Source organism: Phascolarctos cinereus, unplaced genomic scaffold (genome assembly GCF_003287225.1).
Source record: "Phascolarctos cinereus isolate Bilbo 61053 unplaced genomic scaffold, phaCin_HiC Scaffold_4;HRSCAF=312, whole genome shotgun sequence".
Classification (NCBI taxonomy): Eukaryota; Metazoa; Chordata; class Mammalia; order Diprotodontia; family Phascolarctidae; genus Phascolarctos; species Phascolarctos cinereus.
Window position 1 is genome coordinate 26,718,019 of NW_027555847.1, and position 27,769 is coordinate 26,745,787.

At 41.8% G+C, this 27,769-nt stretch overlaps 1 protein-coding gene across 11 annotated transcripts in view; it reads right to left on the reverse strand.

Moving 5' to 3' along the window:
- Nucleotides 1-27,769, reverse strand: part of CADPS (calcium dependent secretion activator) — a 572,571-nt gene that overhangs the window by 241,484 nt on the left and 303,318 nt on the right. The gene's annotated exons all lie outside the window — the stretch shown is intronic.

A 27,769-nucleotide genomic window follows, 5' to 3' on the forward strand; every position in this document is an offset into this window, starting at 1 on the left:
TCATCCCATTTCCACGTGAAAATGTGTTCCAAATGAGGCCCAACAGCCGCCGGCATTTGCTAACTTTTGCCACGTGTTTTGAGGTTCAGATCATCTGGATGCAGCCATCCCGAGGCAGCAATTGTGCTGCTCGGTTTGCTTCAGCTAATGTTTGCCTTTAAAATAAGATATTTATTTGGTGCTTGTCAGAGCATTGGAGGTGAGGGTTGAGAAGGAGTACATGTCAGGGGATTTACTTCTGCTAAAATGAAGCTTGATCCTAATATGTGGACAGCTGAAGAAAATGACTGATCTTTATAGAACTTTTGAAGGTTTGCAAAGTGCTTTTAGCATATATCATTTGGGCGTCATAATAACTCTGTAAGGACAGGGACTGGATCTGTGATTTCATCAGGAAAGAAAACTCTTTGGATGAGTAGTACTTCTACCAGTTCAGGTTGGCCCCTTCTCTACACCTTATTCTTCTTAAAGAGCAGCTAAGAGCACCAAGAAGTTTAAGTGACTTGCCCAGAGACACCTTGCAGGATGCTTTAGAGGAAAGAACTGAATCCAAGTCTTCTTGGTTCTAACCCCACTATACCACACTGGGAGGTAGAAGACATGGACAATATTATCTTCATTATGTAGATGAGCAGATGAAAGCTTAGAAAGTTTAAGCAACTCACCACTGCTCACATAACTTGGATCAGAGGCAAAATCTGAATCCAGGTCTTCTTTTTCTGCAAGATAGACGCTCAGAAAATTACCACATTTGATCCTTCCTTCCTTCCTTCTTTCCTTCCTTCCTTCCTTCCTTCCTTCCTTCCTTCCTTCCTTCCTTCCTTCCTTCCTTCCTTCCTTCCTTCCTTCCTTCCTTCCTTCCTTCTTCCTTCCTTCCCTATAATCTCTCAGAAATCATTAGTTTCATTGCAGAACCTTGCTGAACCAGAACAGTGTTTTCTCACCCCCTTCCCCTCACTGATACGCATGTATTCCCTGGTGTTGTATCTATTTGAGATTAAGAATAAAAAACTTCCTGAAGAAAGGGCTAGCTGTAGAATTTCAGAAAAATCATTTCAGCTCTCTCGGCTTCAGTTTTCTCTTCAGTAATATGAATGAAATTCAGTGCAACAAGCATCTGGTTTTTGAATTTTTGTTGGTATCTTTTGTTTTTATATGTGTAGGTAGAGTGAGCAGAGCATTGAATGAGGAGTCAGCACATCCTGAGCTGGAGTGTTGCCTCAGACACTTCACTAGCCTGGTGACTGACAGATCATTGCATCTTGCTGGGTTTTGGTGAACTCTTTTCTAAAATGAGGATTTTGGATGTGGCAGTCTCTATGGTCCTTCTGAGCTTTCAATCTATGATCTGTAATCCAAGATCTTCCCTCAGCCAGTGAGCCAGAAAAAGAATAGACAAAGAGAGGAAAAAGAATAGCAAAAAAAAAGAAATAAAGAAAAAGAATAAAAGAGAAGGGAAAAAAGCTGTCTAGCAACATCATCAATGCATTGAATGAGCCTGCCAGTCCGTGCAAGGATCACTTGGCTCCCACTTTTGCAAAGAAGGAAGGGAGGAGCATTTTCATGCCTTCTCTCTCAGTTAAGGTCACTTAGTTCCTAAGCAAAACTTTGTGAACTGGAGAAGCTCCAGGCAGCAGATAGCAGAGATTTGATCTCAGTTTTTCAGTCTTCTTTTCAACTAATGGCATAACGAACTAATGAGATCATATATATATGAAACTACTTTGAAAATTGTAAAGCATTATGCAGATGTAAGGGATGAGGATTCAACAATGGCGATGACAATGAAATAACCTGGGACATGGTGTAACCACAAGGACAGGAATGGATGTCTTATGGAAACTAATTCACTAGAATCTTTGATCCATGGTCAGATTATTCTATGGGGTAATGGACATTTTTAGAAAATCTCTTCCTTTTTTACTTCCTGCCAAGTGTGTATGTGTGTGTGTGTGTGTGTGTGTGTGTGTGTGTGTGTGTGTGTGTGTGTGTGTGTGGTGAGGATAGAACTGAGAGAAGAGCAGTAACACAGTTCCAGGAACCTCTACCCAGTGGGCTGGTTTCCTAGGGATTGTCTCTCCTGCTTTGGAGGAAACAGTCCAAACTGAATTTCTGGTGCCAAACACATTGGCGCTCTAGTTAGAATTTGACCAGTGTTACTTAAGAAGAGTGAAAATTGATCTGAGCCTCTGCTGTGGGATCTCCATCTGGGAAAAATAAGATCACATCAGCTGGACTCAGTTCAAACAGCTGGTGTCTGCTAAGGATCAGAATAGATCAATGACAGGCAATCCATCCATTGGAATGGTGTTTTCCATGTTTCCTTTTAACTTGACCAGCAGCTGGCATTAGGCTTTCCAAGACGACTTTAGGCCTGTCTCGAGATGTGTCATCAACCCCAAAGCCCATAACTATTCATCAGTAATCAAATAAAACTCTGCCATCCCAACCCAGATTGGAATGGAAAAACAAAACAAAACACAACTTTAAACTTAGGTTAATTGTTAATTCAAGGACAAGGCCCCAGTACCGTTAGACTATAGGTCATGGGAGGAATACAATGATATGTTCAAGTCAATCAATAAACGTTTATTAGGTGCCTACAATGGGCCCGGCACTGGGTTACGAGCTTGGAGATACGAAGAAAAGTGGAGAAAAATCCATGCTCACAAGGAGCTCACACTATGGTGGGGGAGACAACACGCCAATAACTATGTACAAATGAGACACATACGTGACGAATTGGAGATAACCAACAGAGGGAAGGCATAGAATTAAGGGGGATTGGTGATTCAGTGACTAGAACCCAGGCCTTGGAATTGGAGAGATGAGTTCAAATCCTTCCTCAGACACTTACTAGCTATGTACTGTTTCAGTTGTTTAGCCATGTCTGATTCTTCATGATACTGTGTATCACACTATGTCATTACTGTCCATGGTGCTTGGCAAAGAACTGGAGTGGTTTGACATTTCCTTCTCTAGTGGATCAAGGCAAATAGAGATTAAGTAACTTGTTAAGGGTCACGTAGCTAGTAAGCGTCTGAGGCCAGATCTGAATCCAGTTCTTCCTGACTCTAAACCCAGTGCTCTATCCACTGAGCCACTTAGCTGCCTCATGTTAGCTGTGTAACCTGGGACAAATCATTTAACCTTTCTTTGCCTCAGTTTCCTCATCTGTAAAATGAGGATAATCATAGCACCTAACTCACAAGGGTTGTTGTGAGGATTAAATGAGTTAACACATGATAAAGAAATTTGTAAACCTTGAAGGATTATATAAATGCTAGCTATCATCAGTCACCCTCATCCTCATTAAAGCCATTTTGTAGAAGGTAGAACATTAGCTGGTACTTGAAAGAAGGGAATCCAAGAGGCAGAGCTGAAGAGGGAGAGAATTCTTGGAGGTCAGCCCATGATGGATTGTCTTGTGCAAAGAGCAACAATAAGGCCAGTATCACTGGATTGCAGAATATGGGTTAGTAAGGTGGAAGATGATTGCAAAGTTAGGAGGAAGCCAGGTTATGAAAGGCTTTTAATGACAAATAGAAGATTTTATATTTGATCCTGAAAGTGATAGGGAGCCATTGGAGTTAATTGAATAAGGGAATGACATGGTCAGACTAGCGGCTTTAGGAAGATTGTTTTGATGGCTGAGTGAAGGATGGATTGAAGTTGGGGGAGACTAGAAGTAGGCACACCCATCAACAGCACAGAAAGAGACAGGTGATAAGGGTCTGAACCAATGTGGTGACTGTGTGATTAGAGAGTAGTCTAGGCACGAGTTGATGGGAGCTTGCACTAGAGTGGTGGCAATGTCAGAGGAGAGAAGAGGGCATATTCAAGAGATGTCATGAAGGCAAAATAGACAGGACTTGGCAATAATTGGATGTAGTAGATAAGAGACAGTGAGAAGTCAAGGATGACATTTAGGTTGGGAGCCTGGATGACTGGGAGAATGATGGTATCCTCAATAGTATAGGGAAGTTCAGAGGAGGGGAGAATTTTGGGGAAAAATAAGTTTAGTGTTAGACATGTTGAGTTTAAGTGTCCAATAAGCAGTTAGAAATGCATGGCTGGAGGTTTGGAGAAATGTTAGGCTGGGTGAGTAGATCTGAAAATCATCTTTGTAGAAAGATTGAATCCCTGGGAGCCGACGTGTACAGCAATCAGAATAGTATAGAGGAAGAAGAGAAGCAGATCTAGGACAGAGCACTGGGGAACACACATAAGTAGTAGGTATGACTTGGATGGAGATCCAGCAAAGGAGATTTGAGAAGGAGCTGTCAGATGATGTCATAGAATAATGTCATAGAAATCTAGACAGTAGAGAATATCAATGAAAAGAGGGTGATCAGTAGTGTCAAAGGCTGCAGAGGGGTCAAGAATGATGAGGATTGAGAAAAGGCCATTTATTTGTACAATTAAGAGAACACTGGTAACTTTAGAGGTAGCAATTTTGTTTGAATTTATGTTGTTAAATATTAATATTAAATTAAATATTTCTAATTAAATTAAATATTAATAATAAATATTAAATTGTTTGAGATCTCAAGCCAGACTGTAGAAAGTCCAGAAGAAAGTAAAAGAACCTAGTAGATGGTCTGTTAAAATCATTTTGCTGTAAAAGAGAGAAGAGCTATGGGGTGATACTTCATGGGGTTGGATGGCTCAAGAGAGGCTTTCTGGAGGATGGGAGAGACATGCAGGTGGGCATATAGGGAAGGTGGACAATATGGAAGCAGCCAGTAGCCAAAGAGAGATAGAAAACTAGTAAGAGAGTAGGGATGATAGAGAGGGCAAGCTAATGGAGAAGATGGGATGGAATCAGATTACTTGTGTATGTAGAGGGGTTTACATTGACAAGAAGAAGGGTCATCTTTCTATGTGAGGGAGGGGTGAAGGAGAACAGTGGCAGAATGCACATGAATGATGTGAGATGAAGATGGGAAGAGAGAGAGCTCTCTATGAATGGCCTTAATTTTTCCCCTCAGCTTTGGATTTCAGGATGTCAGAAAGTCTCTTAACATATTAAGCCAAATCCTTATCCTTGATACCTTTATATACGCAATGTTTCTTGTCTGGAGGATACCAAGGCATTTATAATTATTATCTTCCTGTACTGGCTCAATTTGACCTCTAGATTAAAGTTTGAAGCCTTCAGTCTCTGTTTTCTTAGAAAACTTGAATAATTTTCTATTTATTGGGTCCAAATGACACCTTGATTTCACAGAAGAAAGATTCCATTTGATAAATTTGCATTTGATGTGTTTCATATAATTTGATATTAACTAAAATGATTAATAAAGTACTTTGGTTTGACTCTTTTTAATATGGAAGTCATATTCAGTTCTATTTAGAAGTGATAATGGATTTAAAGCTATATAGAACCATAGCAGACCTTAACTGCTTCCCTGTTCAGAGATTTATTCTAGTGATACCAGCTGTGACTGCTCTGTATCAAGGACAGAGCATATAACTGGCTTATACTTGGTTGAAATGCTGGTGTTTCCATCTTTTGATAGTAAAAATGTCTGAGAGTAAGCTGGTAAAGGATTTTGCTATTGGTTTATGTGCTACTATAAAGCAATAATTATGGATCTGGCTTCACTTGCCCCTTGCCAGTTTTCCAGAGAATCCAAAGTTTCAATCACTTTTCTTGACTTAACTGTTCTGATCATTACGTTATGTTAAGAAAGTGGTGGTTTCGAATGAAATGAGCACTGTGCTACTTCATTATGTTAATATGCCAATTTCCTATTTCTCATTTGATCCGACTTGCTTTTTCATTTTATTGACCTTCTTGTGATCATAGGGATGACCAGAAATTTTCTTCAAAGTTTCTCTCTTTTAGTTTGTTTCTCAAGTTTCTAGAATCAAATTTGTGACTAATGTTGAAGTATTTATTTTATCCTCTGCGCTTTTCAAAGTCCTAATATTTCCCTAATATTCGCCTTCAATTGCTCAAGAAGGCAATTCAGAGTTTCTTGTATATTTTTGTTCTCCACATTCTGTTCTCCCTGTTTCTTTTTTGTTACCTTTAATTAGGCAACATGGCGCTGAAGTTTCCTACTGAGCTTAAAAGCTAGGTGTTGATATAATTTTCCAATGCTTTTTTTGTAGACCTCTAATAACTCTTTCAAGCTTCTGCCACGGTAGTGGCATAACTATTATTAGTATTAATTGTTGTTTTTGTTGAAACCTGATTATAATTTGTTTGGATGACAGAGGACTCTTTCCTCAAGTAACCTCCCTCCACATTAAAAATGATTCTCCGCTTTTCCTGGTCTCAGAAAACCATCTGTTATATTAGGAGAAGGGGAAAAATTTAAATTAATTGACTTACTCCCCCCCCATATTGATAATTAGTAAAAATGCGATGCCTTCCAATTGTCTTTTCCTCAACCAACTTAAACAGAACTGGGTCTTTTTTTGGCTTATTCTTAGTCTAGAGCCAATTAAAACTGATTGCTTTCATGTCTTATTTCCTCAGCCTCATTTTAAGTCCACTGGCTCTTGATGTTGTTTTAGCTTCTAATTTTAGAGCTAGTTTACAGGTTCAACATTTCAAAAACACTTAGACAAATCCAGCAAAAGAAATCATCCACAAAGCTATCAAAATCTGTGGCTTTTGGATGGAGAAAGCTATCTGTAAGCTCATTTATTTTCCACGAGAATCCTTTTTCACTCCTTTTCTCTTCCCATCAGTTGATTTCCTGCTGTGTCATTAGCCTTAGCTATTGAGATGGATATATGCTCTTAACAGCTTCCTAGAACAGTAGTGAAATTGCACTTTCATCAGAAAAGTTCAGAGGTTGATAAAACTGGCTGCAAAGCAAGGTTGGAAGAGGCAAATGCATGCTCTCTTTGGGGCACAAGGAAGAGAAAGCAAAGCTGGCAAGGAAGGGTAGGGAATCAGTCCAAAGGGTCATCAAAGAGGTGGAAATTCTTACACTTCAAGAAAGTGGTGACTTTGAATGAAATGAGCACTTGGAACGTCTATACTTGTATACTACTTCAATACTCCTGTGTGTCTTTTCACAAGTCCCTTAACCTCTGTTTCTTCATCTGTAGAACGAGCGGGTAAGAACTAGATGTCTGCTAAGATCCCTTACACCTAGAAATCTATGATCCCAGGGTTCCTTTACAGCTTTCAGTGCTATGATAGTGTGGGTGATTGCAGCCTTAATCACAGGGAAAGATTCCTTGCATAGATGTAGGCATGGGTCTTTTCACCCATAATTCCTGATGAGTACAGAAGAACTACCAGCTTCGCCATCTTGAAATATGAACAATTAATGCATATTGATCTGAATATGATGTATGTATGTAAATACAAATACTGATTGTGGGAGCTGGACCGTAGACCAGAGTTCTTGACTGCTATACCACTAGAGTTGTTATTGTTGTTCAGTCATGTCCAAATCTTTGTGACCCCACTTGGGGTTTTCTTGGCAAAGATGCTGGAGTCGTTTGCCATTTCCTTCTTCAACTCACCTTACAGATGAGGAAACTGAGGCAAACAAGGTATAGTGACTTACCCAGGGTCACACAGCTAGTAAGTGTCTGGAGCTAGATTTGAACTCAGGAAGATGAGTCTTCCTGACTCCACTGCACCACTTAGCATACCACTATACTACTCAAGAAACACTAAATTGACTGTGTTGAGAGTGATATTTATAATTCTCAAGAATCTTCTTGCTGTCCTGAGCCCAGGAACAGACGGGAATCAAAGGCATGCTGTACAGTAGAATGTATTTCGATGTAGGTAGAGGGATATTGCAGCTCACTCCTTCCCCCATTACAGGTTCTCTACGGCACAGTGAGAGAGATAACAGCTTCTATTAGTGCTTATCCTGGAGGATGGAGTTTGTGACAGAATGTGCATGGGACAGGAGCAGGGTCTAGGGCTGACTTTCCCACTGACAAGGTGTGTGCAGAGGGGAAGGCTATAAAACAAGGACTAGAATTGGATTTAGAGGACCTTGGTTTGATCTTAGATCTACTATTTGCTATCTTTGTGATCTCAACCTCTCTGTAAAATTTAGAGATCATAATAGATTTCCTCTAAAGTTCCCTCCAGAAATTCATCTGTGATTGTGTCCAAGTTTTCCCTAACCTTAAAAAACCTCCATTAGAGGACCTACGTTTAAATCTGGCTTGAGACACTTGACGCTTACTAGCTATGTGACTCTGGGCAAGTCACTTAACCCCATTGCCTCAACAAACAGAAAAAGAAAAGGTTTCACTAGACCTTGTCATTTCCTCAAGCCACCATCTTGTATCTCTCCTCTCTTTCTCAGCCAGACTCCTAAAAAAATCTGGGTAGATTAGATAAAGCATTAATTTAATCAATCAAATGCCAGGCACTGGGCTAAGAGTTGGGAATACCAACAAAATTAAAAAGAAAGACAATTCCTTCCCTCAGGGAGATTACATTCTAATGAGGGAAGACCACATCAAAGGGAGCTGAGAAATGGGAGGTTGGTAGAGGCTGAGTGAGCATACCTCAAATGGAGGTTCTAGAGAAAAACTCATTAATTGGAGGGGTTGCGAGCGTGAGACCACTGTGGGCACCGTTTCTTATGCATCTTTCTCTGTCCCTTGCACCTCAGTGCTTTGCTATTTGGCTTCTGACCTCATTCATCTCTCAGCTAAACTGCAGCCTCCCTAGTTATCAACTGTCTTGTAATGGCCAAATCTGATGACTGTTTCTTGGGCTGCATCATTCTTTCAGACACTTCTGATCACTCTTTCCTCTCTGGTTTTTCATAACTTCTCCTGGTTCTCATCCTACCTGTCCGAACACTCCTCCTGAGTCTCCTTTGCTACTTCATCATCCATAGCAAGTCAATAATCATTTATTAAGCACCTACTATTTACCACTCACTGTACTAAGCATTGAAAATAGAAATAGACAAGAAAAAGGGAAATCCCTGTCCTCAATAAGCTAATATTCTAATGGGGGAGATAACATACATAAGGAAGCTAAAAATGTGTGTGTGTGTGTGTGTGTGAGGTAGAGAGAAGATACCTGCACAAAGACATATGCAGAAAGAAATCTAGTCATATTATACCCCTAAATTTTGAATGTACCCCAAAACTCTGCCCTGGGCCTTCATGTCTCCTCTCTGTATACTGTCTTTCTTGGTAACTTCATTAGCTCCCATGGGTTTAATTATGATGCCTATGTAGATGACTAGCAGGTAGATCTATCTTGTCCTGTCTCTTTCAAGCTCCAAATCTATATCACCAACTCCCCATTAGATATTTTGAACTAGAGATCTCGTAGACATCCCAAACTCAGCATTTCCAAAACAGTGCTTATTCTCCCCCTGGACTCCTCCCCGCCCCCGCTCCCTGCAACATCTGCCCAACTTCCTTATTTCTACCAAGGTAACAATCATTCTTTTAATTTCCAGCTTCATAATCTCAGTGACTCCTCCCTCTCCCCCCTCCTACACAGCCAGTCAGTAGTCAGCTTTGACTGTTGCTATCTCTACAGCATCTTTCAGGTCTGATGTGTCTCTCTAAGCACATGGCTGCCACACTGGGTTAGGCCTTCGTCCACCTGTCTTCTGAACTACCTTAGTGGCTTCTCAATTGATCTGCCTTCTTCAATCTCTCCCCACTTCACACAGAAGTTAAAGTTTTACCTTAAGCACAGATATGAGTACATCACTGCCCTTTATAATCTTCACTGGTTCTTTATCGTTTCCAGGAGCAAACAAAAATTCTTTTGTTTTTAATAGTCCTTCAAACCTGGGGCAGCTAGGTGGCACAGTGGATAAAGCCAGGAAGACCCAAGTTCAAATCTGACCTCTGACATTCATTAGCTGTGTGACCACCCTGTGCAACTCACCTGTTTATTCATCTGTAAAATGGGAATAATAATAGCACCTACCTTCCAGGGTTATTGGGAAGACCAAATGAGTTAATAATTGCAAAGTGCTTAGCATGGTGCCCAGCATAGTAGCAAGTGCTATATAAATGTTAACTACTATTATTATTATTATTATTATTATTATTATTATTATCATCTTGATCTTCAGATTTTTTTTATTACTCACCTTGTCCAACAAAGCTGTTGGCATAGTAGCAAGTGCTATATAAATGTTAGCTATTATTATTATTATTATCATCTTGATCTTCAGATTTTTTTTTATTACTCACCTTGTCCAACAAAACTGTTGTCCTTCTCTTTGTTCCTTCTGAAAAGGCCTTCATCTCCCATCTCTATCTGTTTGCTCTGGCTATCCCTCAAGCCTGGAATACCTTCCCTTTGTACCTCTACCTCAGAGAATTCTCTTTCTTTAAATTGCATCTCAGTGCCACCTCCTACATGAGCTGCTTCATCTCTCTCTCCCTAACTACTATTAATTTAAAAACCTTGTCTTTACTCACCGTCTCTAAATATGCAATAATACACATATGTAAATAAATATTTATATTTATACAAACTCATAAATATGCATCTATGCAAAAATCTCAGTTCAGTTTTAAGCTTTAATAACATCAGATTTCTAAGTGCAACAAACTTTTAAAAACAAGATTTAAAAGGTTAATTATAGAAAAATTTTAGAAATTTATATATTTCATATTAAAACTCAATATGTCCACTGTCTTGTGCTGTATGTCACCCTACTCAATTTTTGAACTTTGTAGAAACTTCCCTAGCTGCTTCATCAGTAAATGAAAGGATTGCATTTGTAATCCTAGCCTTAGGGTCATCCAAATAACAAGGTTGAAGCATAGACAACAGTCTTGATGTAACCTCGGAAGAATAAGTCTGATGGAGATGGACTGAGGTAGTCAGCCAAGCAAAGGGACCTCCCCACCAATAACACTGTTCTGAGGAAGTGTCATCCTGAAACTGCAGTGGACACAATGCATAATGACAAGATGCCCCTTCTTTTTAAGATCAAAGTTTAAAATTTCTCATTCAAAATACACAAACTAAATAAGTATGAGTGAAATGTAAATAATTAAACTTTTAAATGACATTCTTTGTAAGGTAGTAGCATTTGTACTTCTGACGTTATTAAAGCTTTAAACTGCACCAAGACTTTTAGGACATGGGCACATAGGTCTATGTGTGATGAATACAAAGTAGACTCAGGACAGTTTTGTGAGGAAGGCACTAGCGATGGGGGTCAGGGAGAGAAGCTTCAGAAAAAGCTTGCCATGGAAGGTGATGTTTGAGCTGAGCTTTGATGGAAGTTGGGGATTCTCAGAAACAAACCTGAGGAGAGAATACATTCCAGGCATGGGCGTCAGGGGACCCACCAGTGCAAAGGCTTGGAGATGGGAAATGAAGGGTCATATGGGAGAAGCAGGAGGAAGACCAGTTTGGCTGGACTGCAGTATGCATGAAGGTGAGTAATATTTTAACAAGGCTAGAAAGGTCACTTAGGGCCAAGTTCTGAAGGATTTTAAATGCTACTCGGAGGAGTTTATATCTGATTCTATAGGTAATCACTAAGGGCATATATTTTTTTGAATCACTTTTGCAGATAAATTGAAGTACAGAGACATTTGAACCTAGGATACCACTTAGAAGGCTGTTTCAGTAGTAGGTGACAAAGGCCTGAATTAGGGCTGGATTTGTGTGAGTGGAGAGAAGGGTCAGCCCCACCCCCCAAGAAAACGTCTAATGGAGATAGAACAAGCTACCGAAGTGGCCAGACAAGAGGGTCTCCTCTACTGACCCAAGAGTCTTAGAAGATGTCATTCAGAAAATTAAATCAAAAATACATTATTTAAAATTCACGTAAACAAGTATAAAATAAATTTAAATAAATGTTTGAATTGTGTCATTTGTAAGTTTGCAGAACTTAATATTTCTGATGTTATTAATTTTTACAACTGCACTAAGATTTTTGGGATGCCATATAGATCGATGACTGTGCAACACAGAGGATAGAGAGCCAACCTGGAGCCTTGGGAACCCGTCGGCTCTGTGACCTTGGGCAAGTCACTTAACCTCTCAGGGTTCTAAGAGATTTTCTAAGACTATAGATGGCAGAGAAGGTACCATGGAGGTTCCTTATTGTGGAATTCCCTAAATGTGTGAGATTCCAGGGTCAGGCCCTGTCTGGATCTTCTTCTGCATATTTCCATTCTGCATGTGTTTATAGACACACATGCTACTTCTCCTAATAGATTATAAACTTTTTGAGATAGGGGATTAGTTTCTTGTCTTTCCATTGCTAGCACCTGGCTCATTGGATGAGTTGGATAAGCGCCTACTGGTGGATTGATCTTATGACCTTGAACAAGTCATTGTATCATTTTGGATCTCTGTTTACTAGTCTGGAGAATGTGGGAGGGCTGGGTTGTCTATTCTCTAACGTGTCGTCCAATGCTAATATGGTGCAATAGAAAGAATCCAGCCTTGGGAGTCAGGCGTCTTGGGTTCCACCCAAAGCTCTACCACTCACTATGAAACCTTGGGCAAGTCACTTAACCTCTGTGGGCTTCAGGAGCAGCTAGGTGGCGCAGTGGATAGAGCACGGCCCTGAAGTCAGGAGGACCTGAGTTCAAATCCGGCCTCAGAACAAACACTTGACACTTACTAGCTGTGTGACCCTGGGCAAGTCACTTAATCCCAATTGCCTAAAAACAAACAAACAAAAACCCCAATTCTCTCTGTGAGCCTCAGTCTCCTCATCTGTAAATAGAAGGTGTCGGACTAGGCAGGATTTCTAAGGTCCCTCCTCTCTCCAAATTCATGATGCACAACTCCGTGATATCACTTGGCTCCTAGTAAAACATTCTCTGGGACAGGGAGGCTTTCCTATATCCTGAGTATATATGGACAGCACACCTCTGGGCAGAGATGGATAAGAATGTCAACTTTGCGATTTCTTAAGGGACAACTCATTTAGCTCCACAAACATTTTGTGTGGAGCTACCACATCACAGGCGTTAGGCTATGAGTCCGAGAAGCAGTTTCTTCACCTCTAAAACTGACATAATAATGGCATGTGTTTCTATAATAATTCCCTTCCCATGAGGTAAGCAGTTAAAGGTATTCCCATTTTACCGATGAGGAAACTGAGCCTCAGAGAGTTTAAGAGGCTTGTCAAGAATCACACAGTAAGTGCATATCTGAGACTTTAATCCAGGGCCTCCGACTCCAAAGTCTGGTATATTTTTCTAGTTCACCATTCTATGTACGTATGATCTACAACAACATTACCTGTAATATTCATGATCGTTAAGATTCCTTGAGGCAGGAAGTACAAAGATCAAATGATATCATATATCTATATATTTTATATATATGTGTTATATATAATATATATATGTGTTTTTATATATATATATATGTGTTATATATATATATATATATATATATATATATATATATATATATAGTGATGCTTTGTCCCAGAAAGTGTTAATAATCAGCCGTTACTATTGTCATTGTTATGATCATTATATTAATTTCATCTTTTTAATAGGTCATCCACAAACTGTTATCCGTCTATCCAAACCAATCTATTATTTTTTTATTACTAATATATTTCTTTTGTTACTAATAAATGACTGATGTACTGCTTTAAGGTTTGCAAAGCGCTTTACAAACATCTCATTTTGTCTTCACAACTATTACTGTCCCCATTTTACAGATTAGGAAATGGAGGTAGGCAGAGGTTAAGCGAGTTGTGGGAGGTCGTCAACCAAGTATATGAGCTAGGATTTGAACCCAGGTCTTTCGACAACTGATTTTTAATGCTTTCTCCTTTTTTCTTTCTTTCCCAAAGTGAGCAGAAAATGTGGACAGCTGGCTCCACACCCTGTCTATCGTCAATAAATCCTCATCGAGTGTTGGTTAATTTTGCTGGCCCCCCCTCCCCCATCTTTCCTATTCTTTGTTACAAAGGATGGCTCTGTGGGGACAGGAAAGGAGCGGAGTGAATAAATTTGGAAATGAAGGTGATGTAAAAAGCAAATGATATCCATGAGATATTTAAAAATTGGAGGCTGAATGAGATATGACCCAGAACATTTTTAGTCACCCTTCTACTCAGTAAACTCCCATGGCTCCCGATTGCCTTCATGCTCAAATAAAAAATCCTGTTTGATTTTTAAAGCCCATGATAAACTGGCCCCTCCCTACTTTTCTGCTCCTCTTATACCGTATTCTTCCAGGTGCTCTACAATTCAGTGCCACTGTCTTCCTCCGCTCTTCCTCACACAAGACAGCAGATTGTGTTTTCACCGGTGGTTTCCCATGCCTGGAACGCCCTCCCTCTCCACATCGTGGCTTCTTTCAAGACTCAACTAAAATCCCACCTCCTACAAGAAGCCCTCGTGGTCCCTCTCACCACTAGAGCCTTCTTTCTGAGATGGCATCCAATTTATTCTGCATCATTTGTGTGTAGCTGTTTTCATCTTATCCCTGCCGTTAGACTGTAAGGCCTTGAGGGCAGGGACGGTTTTTGTCTTTCTTTGTATCCTCAGCACTCAACACAGCGGCTGGCATACAGTTATTTACCTTGAAAACATTTGTCGACTTGACCTGAACTACTGGCCAGCTCTCAATGTGTGTATATTTAAAGAAAAGCCTCCTGCATCCAGCAGCTATTAACCTGCACCCCCCAGGGTTAGGCATGCTCTGCCAACCTGCTGCTCTGATTTGATGCTCCTGCCTCCTGTACCGTGGAATTTTTTTCCAGCTTGAGAGACACAAGGGAAATTGTGGCCCAACACATGAGGAAGGGAGAAAGAAACAAGCACTTTAAAATTCCTGCTATGTGCCAGGTGCTGTGCTAAGGCCTTTGCCAATATTTTCTCATTGGATCCTCACAACAACCTTTCAAAGTGGGTACTATTATTGTCCCCATTTTAGAGGTGAGTGTCTGGAGGCCGATAGAGGTTAAATGACTTGCCCAACGTCACACAGCTAAGGTCTTCCCGGCTCTTGGCCCAGCTCTCTATCTGCTGTGCCATCTAGATGCACATGAGTCCAATTCCTACACACGTCAAAAGGCTGCTGCTGTAAATACTGCTCTAGGTAGTCTCCTGTAAGTCACACCACACCATTGTCACTAGGAAATTACAAGTGTGAGGAGCAGATGGGAAGGTTTCTTTGGGTCCCAGTGACTTTTAAAGTCACAGAACATAACTCTTACGGCTCAATTGCTTCCTGAAATGAAACACTGCATCTGGGGGAAGTTTAGAAAGAAGAGACATGAATGTTCTTTGGGGAAAGCAGAAAAAAAATACCAGGGAGAATCCACCTTGTACTGTGTATTTCAATAGCATCTGCTTGATAGCAGTCATATCTCTGTTTACTACGGAAAGCCCCTTATTTGCTGAAGCATTCCCAGACCATATGTTGTCAACAAATGTTGCTAACCAAATACAAACAGTAATTTTCGTTAGGTTCCCCCCCCCCCGTGAACAACAACAACAACAAAAACCATTAGTCACAAAGGAATAAACCTTCCTCAGTGACGGCAAACACGAGAGCCAGACCTTCGACAACAGCGATGCTGATGAATGCATACTCGAGAAGGCCAAGAGGACATCCACTTAAGGGAAATAGGAACACTTGGGGAACCGGATGGAGGGCAGGGTGGTGCTGGGGAATGATGTCAGTGGTTGCCATGGGGATGCTGCTCAGCACAAGGCCATCATTCATCGCCCCTGCCAATGATTGGTAGTCACTCAAAGTTAGACAGTCTTGGCGTGATGGGTGTTGACAATTAACTTCAGCCGGGCAGAAGTGCCATTCCCTACACCGTGAGGCGTCCCTGTTGCTAAGAAGAAAAGTTAATGATGGCCCAGGGACAACGGAATTAAACTCTTAGAGGTTGTCCTTTTATGTGGTCGTTGGTATGATCTTTTTCTCCAAGTGAAGCAATTGGGCTACTCCCTTGTGTGTGTTTCATCAAAGCTAATTGATAGGAGGTTTGGTTGAATTAATGAGTCTGAAAACCAGAGCTCCCTCTTATCTACATAAATGAGGCATTTGCTTCATAGAAATTGTGCTGTGTGGGAGCCAAAGCGTTGAGGGTTTTAGTTCTCTGGTCTTTTTATTTTCAAAGCAGATATTGGCTGTTGTGGGGATAAAGTTGCTTTTTTTGGCTGCTTTTATGAGCAAAGCTTGAAGAAAGACATCTAGAGACTGAATAATAATGATGGTGCACCCCCGCATAACACTTTAAGGTTACAAAGTACCTTTTCTTGGTGAAAAGAGCACTAGGTTGTGTAGACTGGAGACCTAGGTTCAAATCCCTTGAAAGCATCTTGGATGCTTTAGTATCTGTGAGACTTTGGGCAAGTCACTGAATGGGCCTTAGCTTCCTCAACTATAAAATGAGGGGGTTGGACTCACTACCCTCTGTGGTTTGTGCTCTATGCCACAACCCAGTGAAATCAGCAGTAAAAGTGTTATTATCCTGATTTTACAAATGGAGAAATTAACAACAATAATAATAATTAGCAATTTATCATATTATTATAATATGTTATTTTATTGGGCAGCTGGGTGGAGCCATAACGCATAGAGTGCTTGCCCTGGAGTCAAAAGACGCATCTTCCTGAGTTCAAATCTGACCTCAGACACTTAGTAGCTGTGTGACCCTGGGCAAGTCACTTCACTGTTTGCCTCAGTTTCTTCACCTGTAAAATGAGCTGGAGAAGGAAATGGCAAACCACTCCAGTATCTCTTCCAAGAAAACCCCAAATGGGGTCATGGAGAATTGGACACGAGTGAATAAGAGCCACAACATCGTTGTCTTTGATTGTGACATTATTGTAATGTATCGTGCAGTTGTAATACGATGACTGAAATATTTAATAATTAACAACAATAGTAATCATCATCATCAACAGTGATACTAATGATAGCATTTAAACAGTGCTTTTGGGTTTGCAAGAGCTTTATGTCTCGTTTAACCCTTTCAGTAACTCGGGGAGGTAGGTGGTGTTATTATCTTTATTTTCTAGAGAGGACACTGGCTTACAAACTTGACGTGACTTGCTCAGTATGGCACAGCTGGTAAATGCTGGAGACGAGATTCCAGCTCAGAGCTCCCAACTCCAGGACCAGTGCTCTCTGCACTGTGGCGCCACCTGGTGGCCACAGAGGCTAAACACACAAGAGACTGCTGATTGAGATGGAAAAGGTCTCAGGGAGGTATGTCTAGGGTCAGAACAGGCCTCAGAGGCCTACCTAGTCCAACGCTTTCATTTCTTTTAAACAGATGAGGAAACCGAGGCCTACGGACATTATGTGACTAGCCAAAGGTTATGCAAACAGTAAGCCTCGAGCCAGGTTTTGAACTCAGGTCTGCTGACCTCAAACCCATCACTCTCCATTGTCTGGCCCATTGACACATAGCCAGGAAGTGACAAAGGCCAGGACTTTGACTTAGCCGACCAAGTGGGGGCTCTAACCTGAATGGTACCCATGTCTACAACTTCCCTAACCCTGACTACGACCTCTCTTTTCCCATCAGCCTCTTTGGGCTTATTGAAAGGGTAAAATTAGCCCCAGAATCACAGAAGGGACCTTAGAGGTCATTTAGTCCAACTCACATGTAAAAAAGATAATATTGATAATAGCAAACATTTATGTAGCACCTTAAGATCTGCAAAGTGATTTACACTGACTCATTTGATCTTCACCACAGTCTTGGGAAGTAGGTACTAGGGTTCGCTCCATAATGGAGCTTTGACAGAGGTCAAGCGATGTTCTCAGAGACACACAGAGACACACAGAGTGTGTCTGAGACAGACTCTGAATTCAGCGCTTCTCCTGACTCCGTCTTCCTCCACACCAGCTAGTTGCAGAGCAGACTCTGTTCTACATCTATGACAAACGGCAGGCCTGCTTCTTTGTGGAATCTATTTGTAATGGAGTAGGAGGATTCTCATCTAGGCCCAAGAATCCCCTATCTGATCAATGGCTCCAAATGACCCTGTGTGTGTATATGTGTGTATGTGTTTATATATGTATGTGTGTAATGTGTATGAATATATGCACATATATGTACATATGTGTGTCTGTGTCATGCATATAAGTGTATGCATATGTGTGTATGGGTATGTGCTTGTGTGTGTGCATGTGTTCACATGTGTATGTATATGTGTGTATGTGTATACGAACAGGTATGTGTTTATGCGTATGTGTATATGTGTACGTGTGCATATGTATATGTATATGTATGTGTTTATGTGTGTACGTGTATGTACATGTGTGTGTATGTGGGGGGGTGCAAAGAGGAAGAATGTGAATGAATAAATGAATGAATGCATGAACGAAAGAGCATTAATTAAGATTTATTCACTGAGATTCAAAAACAAAAGCAAAGATAGTCCAGCCTCCAGGAGCCTTTGGGATCAGTGCCTTGGCAGGGGCACTGTGGTCAGGAATTTACCTAATGATGAGTGTGGGGGAGCAGACTGACATACCCCTTCCAGAAACAAGAGTAGGGTTGACTTGAATGGGGCTCCTGAACTAACTATGAAGAGTTGGGGGGGGGAGATACTGGGGGAGAAGTTGAGAAGAGAAGATGTTTTGTGAGTAGTGAATGAAGTGGAGTGTGGTTAGGGCCTGCTGGGCAGGCAGTCACCAACCTCAACAGAGATGTGGGGAGGCTTCAGACTTTCGAGGAATGCTTTCTGGCCCTGGTGGGCAATTCAGTGCAACTACTAATTGCGCTAGGGAACATCCAGAAGCAGAGAGGCGGGTAGGAGGGGAACTCTGGGGTGCTCAGCACATGGACGTAGTTGAGTTACATCACTAACGCTGCTAGGCCAAGCGCCAGAGAACGGCTTTAAAGTTCTGCCCAGGCCTTGTATCTACTTAACGCAGGGTCCTGGGGTAAAACAATATTCCCAAAGAAGAGAGATAACAGGAAGCCTGTTCTACTGGGGTGACAAAGGCACCTCCAGCTTTGTGCATCCTGTAATGTGTCACTTGGTCAAGCAGAAAAGCTTTGTGATATAGTAGAAAGAGGGCTTGGCTGGGAATTGGGAAGGCTTAGATTCAGACCCCACAGTCATTAGCTGGGTGATCAGGGACAAATCACCTAACCTCTCTGAGCTTCAACCAATGAGTTGAAATCTGTTTCAGAGGAGGGGAGGGATAGGTTTTTGCATTCCCATTGCTTAGTACAATGCCTGGCCCTTACAGTACCCCAGCCTGTGACTTCACTGATAGAGGGAGTGCCAGGAGGAGGAAATGCCCTCTCCCAATTCAGGTTGGTACTTTCTTTGCAATCTAAAGTCTTACTGCGTTGCCTCAAGAAGGGAGAGGTTGATACCCGGGCTAGTAGGTGTCAGAGGCAAGCCTTGAGGCCAAGTCTTCTGGACTCCAATGACCAATGGCCGCTTATTACACCAGGCTACCTCTCAGCACACATTAGGTGCTTAAGAAACTGACTGGTTGATTGACCGAAGAAATCACAGATTCTTTGTGTAGTCATGTCTGCGACCACCCCCCAGGCTTGAGAAGGAAGTGTGGGATGTGAGAACTCTCGTGTCTTATTTCCAGTCCTTGGAAGGGGTAGGACAACCATAGGCCACCCGCCCAGGTGCTAGTTATACAGCTTGGTCATTTGGACCATTTCAGAGAAAAGGAAATCCTTAAGGGGCAATGCACTTGGCCCCTCTGGTAGTTAGCCTGTGGTATGACACATACATCTTGCCTCTCCCAACCCAGATGTGACTTTTGTCTTTAGACTTTTGTCATTGAACCCTGGCTAAGCCCTATTTTCTTTGAGTAGACAACCATTGCTTCTCCATGTCGGGGGAGTAGTAGGGAGTGGTCTACGCGGTATAGGTGTGGCATACACTTGTCCAATGTCTCCCCCATTTGTTTCAGTCCTTTGCTAAAACATCCTCAGGAATTTCCACTAAAATGTAGATATTTCTGGGAAGGAATATTATAATGATGTTATGATAAGAACACCCTAATTTTAAAAAAGTAATACTCTACAGTTATCAACTATTTCCTTATATGTTATGTTAGCACCATCAGGGAGGCAGGGCAGCAGAGTGTTAGGTGTAGGAAGGCAGCTCCTGCTGCTGCCTAGTTACTGCTCTACATACATAGCACCTATCTCCTGCCTCTGTCTCTTTGCCCACACAGCTTGTCCCCTGTGCCTAGAATATTGTCCCTCCTCACCTCTGTCTCTTAGAACCCTCACATTCTCTTTGAGACTCAGCTCAGACGCTACTTCTTTCAAGAGGCCTTTCACAATTGTCCCAGTCATTAGTGGGATCTCCCCACTCTCATTACTGTCTTAATTTTTTATCTGTGAACACGCTACAACTCTCCCCTGCCCCTCCAAAATGAATGTAAGATCTTTGAGGTAAAGGACTCTCTCTTTTATATGTGTAATCCCCTGAATCTAGCAGGTGCTTAATAAATGCTTCCTCATTAAGTGACTGAGCAGCCCTAGTAAGGGTATCATACTATTGGCTCTGAGGTTGTCAGCAGGCAGAAGGTAAATCCTACTAGTTGACAATTACATGAACATTTAACACTTTCCAGGTGCTACCCATATATGAATTCATTTGTTCTTCAAAAAAAAAAATTGAGGTTGAAAAAGAGAAACAGAGGCTCCAGGAGAATAAATGACTTGCCAAGAGCACAAAGCTAGTGAATGTCCAGTGCTTGTTCCAATCAGTCAACCAAGCATTTATTAAACACCTACTGTGTTCCACTGCATAATTTTGCCTATATTAGGGTAAGGGGATAGTAAAATAAGTAAAGGCATAAGGAAAGCTCAGGACTCTGTGAGGGGGTTGTTAAACGGCCTTTGTAATTGTAGAAAGGATTGAATTGGAATGAGTAAAGACAAGGAAACTAAAGTAGGGTGGCTCTGGGAAGTCGGAGGCCATTTCCTTCAGGGCGTGTTGCAAGCTGCCAGGGGTCATTGGCCCAGAGAACGGAACAATGACTCACTGTCTCAAGGTCCTGGACAGCTGGGTCCATGATGTTTTCTGAGCTCTTCCTCATTCTCTGGGTATGTCTCTGTAAAGCCCGTGGTTCTGGGTCTCTGACATCCGTCTACATCTCATAGCAACCCTATGGAGTAGCAGTGCAGTGCCTTGGACCCGAGGGTGGTCTTGGAGTCAGAAAGACCTGGGTTCAATTCCTGCCTTTGACACCTACTAGCTGTGTGACTGTAAGCAAGTCAACTCAATGCCTTAGAGAAGCCTATGCAAGGGGAACAAGGCAAAGGGAACAAACGTTTATTAGGTGCCTACTATGTGTAAGACAGTGCGCTGAGGTTTTACAAACATTGTCTCATTTGACAAAGTCGCAGAGGAATTTCTAATTTGCGTGGGTACAATTGCTTTTCTGATCTCAACGACTAACAATATTTCCCCCTTATTCTCTCACCAAATCCCAATGCACAAGCTCTTGACATTGATTTATCGAATATTCTATCTTCATTTTTGTTTTGTTTTGTTTTTGGCTAGGCAATGGGGTTAAGTGACTTGCCCAGGGTCACACAGCTAGTAAATGTTACGTGTCTGAGGCCACATTTGAACTCAGGTCCTACTGACTCCAAGGCCGGAGCTCTATCCACTGTGCCACCCAGCTGCCCCTAGAATATCCTATCTTTAAAGCCCTTAGACGTCACCCATGTCCAATAGCCTCATTTTGTGGATGAGGGTGCGTGTCTGGTTCCCAACTTCGCAAGTGTCAGAGGTGGCATTAGAATACGGGGCTCCTCACCCCAAGTCCAGTGTGCTGCCGCAATGCACCATGTTGTCTCTCATCCTCGTAATCCTGGTTTTGTTTCCTTATCACCAGCATGGATAGAAATGGCCTCAGAGTCAGGAAGACCCAGATTTGAGCCCTTCTCTGGCACATTGACTGTGTGACCTTAGGCAAGGCACAACCCCTCCCTGCTCTAGGCAACGTTTTAAAGGTTATAAATTACAGAGAATGTGTCAATCTGCATTGGGAGACAGAATTTCCACATCTGGGAGTTTCCTGTACTGGTGGTTCTTAAACTTTTTGATCTCAGGACCCTTTTACACCCTTAAAAATTATCATGGACCCAGTGAACTTTTCTTTATGTGGGTTCTATTGACCGATATTTGCTGCATTAATCGACCAATCAATTAATCAACATTTATTAAGCACCTACTGTGTGTCAGGAACTGTAAAATTAAAATAGGTTAGTATAATTGTGAAAGCAGTCATGACTTCTCAGATGCCCTGCAAGGGCCAGACCACACTTCGAGAATCAGTGAAATCCCAGGCCTAGTCTCTGCCTGTCCCTATTCAACTTAAATCGACTAATACTTACCAAGCAGCTACTGCATCTGGTGCACTGTGCTAGGGAATGAGGATACCAAAACAGAAAATCAGAAGAGAGGAAGAAGCAAGTGTGTGGATCAGTAAAGTGCATGCTCACACTCACTCTCTTTGCTTCACTGCAAGTTGCTAAGGAGCCGCTGCTTCCATCATCACTCCCAGATTTGAAACTTACTGGCTATACAACCACTGGCAGGACACTGGCTTTTCATGAGCTTCAGTTTCCTCATCTGTAAAATGGGGGTGAAAACACTCGTACTTGCAACAGTCTGCTGTTTGGGCTCCCTGCTTCATGTCTGCCCCCACTCCAGTCCACCCTCCAGTCAAAGGCCAAAGCGATCTTCCTGGAGCTCAGGTCTGAACATGTCTCCCTCCCTCCTCAATAAGCTTCAGTGGTTCCCTGGTATCTCCAGGATCAAATATAAGTTCCCGGGTTTAGATTTTAAAGCCCTTTACAACCTGGTCTTGCCTTACCTGTCCAGTATTTTTACATTCTACTCCCCTTCATCTGCTGATGCCGTGCCATCACCTTGACTGCTCCCGTCCCTGGAATGCTTTCTCCCCTCACCTCGACCAGACGTCTAAACTCCTATGTTCTATATGAAACTTTCTGGTTCTCCCCAGGCTCCTTCCTCCCCCCAACCACTGCTACCTTCCCTCAGAAGTTAACTTCCAATCCAATTGTGTGTATATACATCCATCCATCCATCTTTCTATCTACATACATACATACATATTTTTGCATGTTGTCTCCCGTCAGAATGGAAGATCCCTGAAGGCAGGGATTGTGTTTTTGCCTTATTGCCAGCATAGAGCACAGCACTAAGTATGTGTTGATTGACTACGTGACTGACTGGGGAGTTGACCCAATGTATGGGCAGCTCCTGAATGATATTGCAGGAATGTCAATCGAGCATATGGGTGGCTTATCGATTATCTTTAAACCTTCACTTAATTAATGCTCGCTGACTTCACAGATTTAATAAATATTTCTTTTGACTAACTTTGATTGACTTGGCCATTCTCAGCAATGCAAAGATCTAAGGCATCCCCCAAAGTCTCATGATGGAAAATGCTATCCACATCCAGAGAAAGAACTATGGAGTTTGAATGCAGATCGAAGCACACTATTTGCTCTTTTTTTCTTCTGTTTTGTTTTGTTTTGTTTTGTTTCTTCTTTCTTGTGGTTCTTCCTATTGTTTCTAATGCTTCTTTACAACATGACTAATGTGAAAATTAAAAAAAAATTTATTTTGCATTTTGTTATTTAACAAATTGAGCAAAATGCAATTGAATCAGAGCTGTTGAAATGAGAAAGTGTCATAGCTCAAATCATGTTTTGCCAAAGGAAGACCAGGAAACCTTAGCAGGGATCAACCCTGAAGCTTGAGACCTGAACGTGTGACTGACCTGGCAAAGGCCTGGCATCTCAGTCTAAACAGTCTAATAAGTATCATCCATATTGCCCTAGGCCAAGGCAGGCGGCCAATGCTTCTCAAGTCTTTCACTGTTGGGCGCTCTCTAGGGAAAACCCTAACAACATACAAAGAACCTCGTCAGCATCTAGCTGGTATCACCTCCCCTCATGGAGGGTTCGATTGAGAGTGAGATGGTGGACTGCACTAATTACAACAATGCACGCTACCTTCAACATCTGTAGCCCCTTTTTACTGGGCTCTCAACCAGACACCCAAAGGCAGTGACTGTCATCCAGGCAATTCAGGGCAGTGGCCACCATCCAAGCATCCACTCTAGTTTTGTTATGTCTACCAGCAGACTCTAGCATAAGGGATTATGGAGTCTTCTCAAGTCACATGAGAGAACAGAGCAGGCTTCTAACACGGATGCCATGCCTTCTCTTTCAGAAAAGGAAAGTTCAGAACAACGTGAGCTTGCTCACGGCTCTTGGAGGGCCCTCCCAAGCAGAGGCCTGGTGGAAGTATTCCAATATCCTTTCTTCTTCACTATTTAATCTTCATATGGAACTATTGGGGGAAGACATGACAACTACAGATCTTCAAGGACAAGGTGATGCTATTGTTAGTAGACCAATGGCCTTCACTGGGGATTTTAAGTATTGGATTAAGGTAGTGGCTTCTAAACTGTATGTAGAGATGCACTACCCTTTTGTACAAAACATTGTAAAGGTCCCCAATGCTTTCCATAAAACAAACTATGCAAATAGTTTCCTTAGCTCACATATTACTTAAGTTTAAAAACTGTTACAATTTTTCTAACAACACACATGTTAAACATACACTAAATAATAAAATATATTAATAAATAATCACTGTGATACATTCACTGTTAAATGTTCACAGAACGATGGGATGAAAGATCTGAAGATGATTTGCTCAAGATCACACAGTTAGTAAGTGGCCAAACCAGGATTATAGTACCTTATGGTTTGCAAAGTGCTTTGTACATAATATTTCATTTGATATTTATGAAATTTTGGGAGGTAGGTGCAATTATTATTCCCATTTCACAGAGAAGGAAACTAAAGCAGATAGAGGTTAATGTGACTTGCCCAGGGATACATAGCTAGTATTTGAGGCTGGATTTGAACTCAGGTCTTCCTGACTCCAGGCCCAGTGCTTTATTCCATTTAACTGCCTCTGACCTTGAATTCAGTAATCTTTCTACTTTTGTCTACCAAAGGTAAAGAAGAAGCCATGATGGTGGTTGGCCCCCTGAATCTTGAAATCTCCATGCTGGGAAGCGTTACCTACCTGGGACCAGGGGTCAGGGAAAGACCTGGGGTTGTCGCTATTCCCCAGAGCAGAAGGCTTGAGCAGGACTTTGGCTGTCCAGGATGAGGTTCCTTCTTCGTCAGCTTAAGGAGTTAGACCGGGGACTAAGGCACGGTGGGCCACACTGGAAAGACCCTGCAGCATGGTCTTCTCTCTGCAGGGCCTTCTTGGTCCTGGTGTCCACACAGGGGATGGCACGGGCTCTGTCTTCCCCCTGATGCGGGGCAGTGATGTGGCAGGCATTAAGGTGCATCACTGCCATAAGTACTCATCCCAACCTCCTCCCTCTGCATCTGGTACCTCTGCAGAGAGCCGTAGGAGGGAATGAGTACCCAGGCTGTACGTGGCAGCGAAGTGGCGGTGAAGGCAGATCATCCACAATTCGTTCGTCATTACCATTGCTGGAGCCCTGGCCTGCTCACTGCCAAGGGTCCCGTAACAGAGAGGGTTTTCCTCATCTCCCTCCCCCATCTTTCTGCACTGGGTGAAGGGAGTTCAAGTTGCTAGTCTTGATTCTGTCTTCTATGTAAACTTTCTTTTCACTGAAAAAAGTGAATGAATTTATATTGAGGTTGTCTTTGAAAATACTCAATAAATTTGGCCATTGCTTCATGCCTTTCACCCAAAGGGGGGGTTATTGCACCCCTCTCAGGGAACACACCCCATAGTTCGGACAACTATAGATCAAGGTAGCAATTCTCAAACATTTTGGTCTAGGGACTCCTTCACACTCTAAAAAATTATTGATGATTCAAAGATCTTCTTTATGTGAGTATAACAATTAGTATTTATTTTGTTAGAAATTAAAGCATCTTAGTATTACTGTGAAAATAGCTTTGATTTTGCAGACCCCATGAAAGGGTCTCAGGAACTTCCATGTGTCCTTGGACCATATTTTGAGAACAGCTGGATTAAAGCATCAAAGAAATGGTTGAAATAATGAAAGTAGAAGTCTATGTCCAAGCTCAGTTCAACACAATTCAATTCAACAAACGTTTATTAAGTGTGTGCTAGAAGTCGCTCCATCTTTCAGTGCCCTAGGGAATTCTCTCACACTCCACTTGGAAGGGCACTTGCTCTTCTGCTTCTGGCAGAACATGTTTTCTCCCCTGGACTTTTCTACACACACACAAATTTGCAAGGAAAACAGCAAGGTCTGAATACACAAAGACAAAAAAGAAACGATTCCTGCTGAGAGATGAGAGTCTGACAAAAATCACATTTGTGAAGCAGAAAAATAAACTTAATTTGCATAGTGCTTTGATTATGCTAATAGGAATTGAAAGTAGAAATTATTATCCTCATAGCAACCCCTTGAAGTGGTAATAGAAGTATTAATATTATTATCACTTATATGAGAGGAAAGTGAGGTTCTGAGATATTCCAATGACTTGCCTGCCCATGGTCCACATTGAGTAAATATCTATCTGAGTCAAGATTTGAACCCAAGTCTACATATTTCAAGTCTAGCATTCTAAGTAAAACACAGTACTAGCCACACTTCTAATTACCTAATAATAATAATAATTAGCATTTATAGGGTACTTTAAGGTTTTACAAAAATCTTTTATAAATATTATCTTATTTTATCTTCGCAACAACTCTGGAAGTAGGTGCCATTATTATCCTCATTTTATAGAAGGGGAAACTGAAGCAGATGAAGGTTGAATGGTATTGTGAGGGTGCTAATTTCTTTCTGTGTGTTCTTCCCATTGCATCCCCCATTCTCTAGGATCATATATTCTATTGAGAGAAAATCACATATAAATAGAAAATTAAATACAAAATACATGGAAAATAATTTTGGGAAGAACATACCTGCAACATTTGAGGCATAGAAAGAAAAGACCTCAGAAAAGACATCCCAGGCAAAATAGTATTTTATCTGAGTTCTGAGGAAAGCTAGGGGTCCTAAAAAGTAGAGGTGAAGAGAGAGAACATTCTAGGCATGGGGGAAAGGGAGATATACTCTGCAAAGGCAATATGCATGAAAGAATGCCGTGCCCATGGAATATTAAGAAAGTCATCTTGGAGGGAACGTAAGTCACGTGTAATAAGCCTGTAAAAGTAGCTGGGTGCCAGGTTCATAAGTGTTTTCAATGCCAAAGCGAGGCCCTTGCATTTTATCCCAGCAGCCAAATGGGAACATAGACATTTCTTGAGTAGGTGAGGGACACGGTCAGACTTGTGCTTTAGACATTACTTGGAAGTTGTGCGGAAGATAGATTGGAGGAGGAAGAGACTGAAAGCAGGAAGACCAATTAGGAGGCTATTATTGCCATGGTCCGGGGGGAAGTGCTGGTGGCCTGCACTAGGACCATCATTGGAGGAGCAGACAGGTGGGAGACACACTGTGGGGGCAGACGTGTCAAGACTTGGCAACAGGAGGACTGAGTGAGAGGAAATAGTGAAGAATGTCTGGAAGGTTGACTAGAAGAATGATGGCACCTTCAGTTGAAATAGAAAAGCCAGGAAGAGGTGAAGTTTGGGGGGAATGACCAATGGTGATTTCTTATTTGGACCTGTTGAGTTTGGGCTATGGTAAATCTAGTTGGAGATATTCAAAAGGCAGTTAGTGATGCCAGAAGACAATGAGTTTCTCTGTTTCTCTCTCTCTCTCTCTCTCTCTCTCTCTCTCTCTCTCTCTCTCTCTCTCTCTCTCTCCTCTCCTCTCTCTCTCTCTCTCTCTCTCTCTCCCTCCTTCCCCTCCTCTGTCTCTCCC